The following is a 7,233-nucleotide window of genomic DNA, read 5'->3' as shown; positions in this document are numbered from 1 at the left end:
TAAAATAAGAACATGTACAGAACACAATTCTTATTCGGTTTAAAGTCGACACAGTCAGGATTGAGGCTTCGTTCATGCTTTTGTTTGGTCGCGATTTGATTTGAGACTCTGTACATTTTGTATATTTTCAGATCAACGTGTTCTGAGCAATAATTATATCATCTTTCGCCGGACCAAATATTTCATCAATTCGTTCTGGAAATGGCACCATCTGTAAGTGCAGCTGCTCTTCCTTACGACCGCGACAAGCGGGGCTGGGTCATGGTGGCCACAGCGTTTACCTGCAATTTGGTTGTGTACGGTAACTTGAAAGCGCTGGGTGTGCTCCTCTTTCCCATGACCAACGACCTGGACAGCGACCTCTGGCTGGTCGGATGGATTTTAGTCTTCTACTGATTATTGCATAAATTTATGGGTCAGTACAATCTTGGAATTTGAACTATGCATGTTTTTTGCACCACAAAAACTGCCCCAATCAGTAGTGGAGATTTATGAGACCAAACAAAAAGTTGCATCCTTTTATGATTATTTTCGTCACTATCCCTCCTCTACTCTCACCCTCTCCTTTCCTTTATTCGTATTTATTGATCAGTCACTTATTTCACGGAGATTCATCGAGATTCGAACCTCGGACTCGGACCTCGGATATTTGAAACACAACACTAATACCACTAGGCCACGCACGGTCGATTGTTAATAATTAATAATTAATCAATCTTTGGACGCATTTAAAGTATCCATTGAAATAAGACTAATGAATATTAAATAAAGTTCATAAGAAATTAAATATTCATAATGACGTATTGCACTGTCATTGGCCGGCTCGTGCGTTGTCGATGTCATGCGTAACGTACCGCTAATTTGTCCAGCTGCCTGCAACTTAGTTCTCCACGAAGTGTACATCCAAAATGTGCTAAATGTATGAGAACATATTTTTCCTGAAAATCATTCGCATTGCCGGAGCTTCCTGGATTCGTCTTGGGTGACATCACAAGGTGAGGTGGAAATTGATGTGTTTGGCGGGAGATAAAGTTAAGGTCTAGTATGGGAAAACAACCCGACAAGATATACCATCTCAGGGATAACGGTTTACATTATGACCTTGATTTTGGCAGGACCTGCTGTTGGAGCTCTTTGTCGCTTACTTGGCAGCCGTCCCATGATGGTGTTTGGAGGAATTCTGAGTACGCTTGGCTTCATGTTAACGTCGATATCACTCAGCGTATCTGAAGTAGCTGTTTTCATTGTAGGAGTATCAGGTAGACATACTTTATTCCTGATTCATTACGCTTACCACATTATGAATGCAATATTTCACTAAAAACACATGTTCTGTTAAAGCTCACAACCGAACATTGGTTTTCTCAGGTCTCGGTGCAGCATTTAGTGTGTTCATCAGCAACGTAGTAATGGCCTCGTACTTCAAGGAGAAGTATCCATTGGCTGTCGGACTATCGACAATGGGCATTCCGACAGGTATGATGGTTTACGGACCAGTTACACAGGTGCTGTTGGATATCTATGGCTGGAGAGGAGCTACACTCTTGTTGGGAGCTATCTCGTTTCATCTGGTAGTGTGTGCCGTGTTAGTAAAACGGGATCCATCTTCCTCTTCATCAGACACTGTGCAGTACCATGAGGTTTCGGTAAGCGATCATGAAAATCTCGAGGAAAGAGGGAGAATTAACGCTGAAAACAAAGCGGAAAGCTCCGATGGTATTACTCGCTCAAATCATGAAAACCATAAAAGTCAGGCAAATAAGGCGAGGCAGTGTTGCAGGCACATCATGGAAGCAATCGATTTTGCAGTGTTGATAGATGTGAGGTTTGTTTTGCTGACCTGCGCAAGATGCTTTTCTACTTTTACCTACTCCTCGTGGTTGGTGTATATGGTGTCGCATGGGCAGTTTCAGGGCCTGAGCGAAATTCAGGCGTCTTTTTTGCCCTCTGCCTTTGGGATTGGAAACGTAGTTGGCAAGTTAGGAGTGCCCCTCATGCAGCGGGCCGGCATACTGCCACCCATGACCTTCTGGGCGTGTTTCGGGGCAAGCATCGTGAGTGCATCATTCCTCCTCGATGCTTTTATCAAACCGTTTGTGGGACAGTTAGTTCTCACAGGACTAGTAGGAGTTGGTTTTGCTTTGAACTATCAGGCCATTGATGTCATGGTCCGATTCCTCTCGACAGACGACCGGTTGATTAGTGTACTGGGCTGGCAAGGAATGTTTGTTAGCGTTGCTGGGGCACTTGGCGGATTGATATCAGGTTGGTTTTTAACTATCTACATATTTATTTTGCCTCCGATTGTCGGTTTCACATTTCCTGATCTAAATCTAAACTTATGCAATTCAATTACAATTATGTTGTTGACACATCAAATTAAATAAATGATGAGATCTCAACGATTTTTTTCTATTTTCTATACAGGGCGGATTTATGAGTTGACGGGCAGTTTCAGCAGCGCCCTCTTCGTGTTTAGTGGAGTGTCGTTGCTGTCGATTCCTTTGTTTGTTTCCGAGGCCATATACGTCAGGCGGAAGGCACACTGAGGGTCTGCAGAGGTTATATAAGAAAAGTCTACCAAAATAATGGATCTGAACACGTCGGAGTGGTTGCATGAGAAGAACGAGCATCCCACTGCTACCCTACTTGCTGGCCAAACAATGCACAATCCTATGGACTGCCCTCCAACACACAGTCCTCTATAACGGTGTATTGTATTTGATAAATAACTTACACCTTAAAGTTGATTTTTGTTGTCATTCCCACGCATCTGTGACCAGTGTGTTTTTCCAACAGACAGGTCTCAGTAACATACTTTTTTCATAAATCTAAGATGCACAGTACATAGGCTGTACATTTATAGGATGAGCCATTATTTTGAAAACATAAAATAGCGCCCTCTGCAGTTACAGAAACTGTTTATTGCAACGCCCTCGCTTGGTTCCTTAACTTTCCTGCATCCTGCAAGCACATTCTAGCATAGCTAGCTGCATCAAACAGGTACATTCCAACATACCTGACATTCTGGAATATTGTTAGCATTTTACTGACCTGCATTGCGTGCTGCATAGCAACACAACTAGAGACTGCTGGCTAAGATGGTTGCTATGCAACACATTCCTCTGACGTTTTACTCTATTTGTGAAAAGGATATACCAGAGGATGGGGTTTTCATTACTGATCATACTGGATCAGTGTTAGAGCGGAAATCAGCTCCTACAAAGAGAATTGGTGAGGTTTTGACTTAAATTTTTCAGGGTTTTCAACTTAAAATAGCCACACGATGACATGTCTTGAAGACCCATCGCATAATTGACTGCCTCCAATCAGAGGATGCCATTCACTGTGCTGCAGGATCACACCATTGTTCTACTCACAAACACTTCATTGAGCTTCACCAAGCCTTATCTCAATCAACAGCAACGGTCATCTTTCATTTGGAAAGGCAAGAAAAGGTTTGGAGAGGCACCAGTCTGCTATTATTCAAACTGTGTTGCCATTTTTCAACATTGATCTTTCAGGAGATGTGGAATCCAACCCTGGTCCACAAAATGGAACATCTAATTCTGTATCATCCAATGATCCCCCCAGACTGTTTTCATAGTGTTTTAGTAAGCAGCCTTTATCCGTTTGGCCAGTACGGAATCTTTGCCCTAACTGAAACTTGGTTGACAATTGATGTAGCCAAAGCAGAAATAATGGTTCCTGACTTTACACTTTTTTCGCAAGGACAGATCGAATAATAGTCGAGGCGGTGGTGTTCTTCTTGGTTGCCACAATTTGTTGCAGTGTCGGGGAAGAACTTACTTTAAACTTGGTCTATAATTACTGTGGGTTGAGATCGAATTGCGTAGGCGTTGCAAGATGTTGGTGGGTGTATTCTACAGGCCCCCAAGCATTGGCATTCAACCACCGACAGCCCTTGCAGACTGTCTTACTAATGCATCTCGTGAGTACAGCACCATAGGTTATGTTCCCAGGCTAGTCAACGGCTTTTTTCCTGAGGAAATTAAAATAATTTCATTTTGATTGTGATATTATGTTGCTTTTTTATCAGAGTGTCATACAGTCCGTCATGTCTTTTTGTTGTATCCCCTGGTTAAATGGTTTGACTGTTGCGAATTCGAACAGGTTAAAAATGATCACTGAAATTGCCAGCAGGGTCATTGGTGTTGATGTTCTGGACATTCAATCAATGTCCTACAATGCTCTTGAATCCAAACTGAGAACCATTACACTGTTAAAAAAGTTTGGCAAAATGGGTTGATAATTATCAACTGCCCACACTCTTGGGCAAATTCATCTCAACAGTTTGACGGTTTTTGCCCAATTCAACCCAACGCTGGGTAAATTACATTGCCCAACAGTGTTTTATCTAACCTTTTTTTTACTAGTGGGGCTGTTAGGGTCAAATAAATGACACAATTGTGCACTTTGTGACGAACGCATGAAATTTCAAATGTTGGTTCTTCATGCCATGAAGAAAATTCTCAGAAGTAGAGACATTTCATATTTGACCTCTGATGACTTTTGAGAGGTCAATGAACTTTGCATACACTATTAATAATGATTGTTCTTGAAAACACAAAGTGAACTCTTTGAAAATGACCCCCAAAACAAGATAATTTTCTAACAAACATCTGGCTGGGTATGTAAGAAGAGATAATAGATAATTATCAAAGTTTACAGAATTTGTACATGTCAGGAAATGTGTGCCCAGTTTCTGGATGCCACCGTTTTTGAATTTTGGATTAAATTTTCAAAATGAAACCGAAATTGTTCACAGAGGTTAAATAGCAAGCATTACTAAGGAAAAGATACTAGTTTTTTACTGCATGAATTTGAGGTTTGTCAAATCTGTGCGAATGTGTTGTTCATAACCCAGAGCCACACCTCTACATCCAAGAGCACTCGGAACTTACTGTCACTGATTTCTTTCCGATAGTCAGACAAGGGCGGATCCAGAACACAATTTTTTGGGGGGGGCCAAAAAAAATGTTGGTCCCCCAAAAAAGTGGGTCTAAAAAATTACGGCGTGGGGTTCGGGGCCCGCTTAAGGGCCCCGTAAATTTTTTGGATTCTAGATGCTCTGTGGTGCGATCTGAGGCAATTTCTGACCACTTTAACCAATTTATTTTGAGGAAAAGATGGTGGTGTACTCATTGCCTGCCTTAATTGCGATGTCACATTAAAAAAAAAAAAAAAATTGGTTTCGTTTTTTTTTGGGGGGGGGGGCCATGGCCCCCTTTGGCCCCCCCCCCCGGATCCGCCCTTGTAGTCAGATGCGTCAAACCAGGATGCTCCAGACGTATTCTCAACGAGATCCTTGGATGAAAACTCTCTGGTAGTTGCCACTCTGGACAAGCCAGTGGCGTCTTTATTCCTGTCAGAGGCAACAGGTTCTGCAAATATCTTCTCGCAAGCGTTGGACGATATCTCTTCGGAAGCCGTCTCATCTTCTTGGCTGATTATGTCTTTCTCGCCGTCAGAGTTGTCATAACCTTTAAATGTCTTTTCGCGCTCGTCGTCTTGGCCGATGGCAACATTCTTCCATTTTGAGGCGTCAGATCCTACTAGTTGTTTCTTGCTGTAGTTGGAAGAGGTATCTCTTGGGGCTTCCTCATCGTCCTGGCTGATTGTGTTTTCCTTTCCTTCAGAAGTATCTGACTCTTCGGAAATCTTTGTATCGCCATCTTGAGACAATGTCTTAAGGATAACTGTCTCATCGTTCCGGCAGGTAGTCTCTTTCTCCCCTTCTGACACACCGGACTCTTTGGGTATCTTCTCGCAATGTTTGGACGAAGCCTCTTCTGTTGCTCTCTCATCGTGCTTGCTGATTTTGTCCTCCTCTCCTTCGGAGATGTTTGACTCTTCTGGTATCCTGTCCTCGCCATTTTGAGCCGTCTTTTTTATTACTGTCTCATTTTCGAGGATGACAGTGACTTCCCTCCATTCAGGTATCGTCTCGGCATCGTTGAATGAATTAACTGTGGTTAATGTGGCTCTGTCGTCGTCTGGGGTGGTGGTGTCTTTCTTCTCCTTAGTAGAGCTAGACCCATCAATCATCTCCTTAGTATAGTGGGATAAAGTCTTCTCCCTAGCTGCTTTTCCCTCTTCGTTTTGGCAGCTTTGCCTTACTTTGTTGGACTTCCATAAAGTCAGTGCCGACGCTAGACCGACGAGGAGCATCACGCCACTTAGAATTCTGAATGAGTTTCTTCATCCACACGATGCATTCAGTGTATTGAGCACAGGCCCAAAAACCATGACACCTAAAAGTAAATTTAGTTTAAGTTACAACAATGAAATAAACTGAAAAAAAAATCCAAAGATAGGCTATCTGGCACAATCGTTGCCGAATGTGCATACGATGTTTTGAGATCTAAGTTTGTCTTGGTCTGTAGGCATAAGCAAAGAAATTATGGGCTTAAATAGATTTAACAGATTCCGTCTTCGGTACAATGTTGTATTCTGATGCCCCAAAGATACCAAGTTTAGTTAGCCCAGATGTTTCGACAGTTTTCCGGCTATCCAACCAGTGCTACCCGCAGCCGCAGCGACGTCAAACCCCCCCCCCCCCTTCTCCATTGCCAACCAAGACCCCCAACGCCCGTCATCGAGACAAAGAATTTAACCAATTACCTGGAAGAGGTCAAGAGGACTACGCAACTTTATTTGTAATTGTACGTGTATGTACAGTCATTTGTAATGTATGCAGGGCCCCAATTGAAACGAGTTTTCACTGTTTGAGTATTCCCTAGGTAAACAAGTAAATAAATCCATTAAAAAGGAGTAAACATTTTGGGTTAATAGTGAAAATACACATGTACATCTATAGTTTGTTTTTTATCAATAAATAAAATATTCCCTGGGTAAAGAAATGTAATAAATAAAGAAAGAAAGAAAGAAAATTTAAAAAAACATGTTTCTTCTGGCAAAAAACCCAACATTTTCTGGAAAACATTTCCTTTTAATTTCCTCTGAATTCTGCCTTTTAATATCCGATAAAGTCAAGCCTCGTGTGCAGGGCTTATAAACGAACTTAACACATACCAACTGAGCCTCCAAGCAATGCGCTTCCCGTAGCGCGGCAGTTCCCTGGCTGGTCCGAGTACAAATCCAACAGCAGACTACCAGCCGCACAGTAAGCGAAGCCCGCCCCCAGGCCCGCCATGATGCCCAGAGTAAGGTACCCGTGCCCCAGCGAGGTTATGAATGACGATGACAGGA

Source organism: Patiria miniata, unplaced genomic scaffold (genome assembly GCF_015706575.1).
Source record: "Patiria miniata isolate m_02_andy unplaced genomic scaffold, ASM1570657v1 HiC_scaffold_20, whole genome shotgun sequence".
NCBI lineage: Eukaryota > Metazoa > Echinodermata > Asteroidea > Valvatida > Asterinidae > Patiria > Patiria miniata.
The sequence above is the reverse complement of the archived record's forward strand: the minus strand, read 5'-3'. Positions refer to the sequence as shown.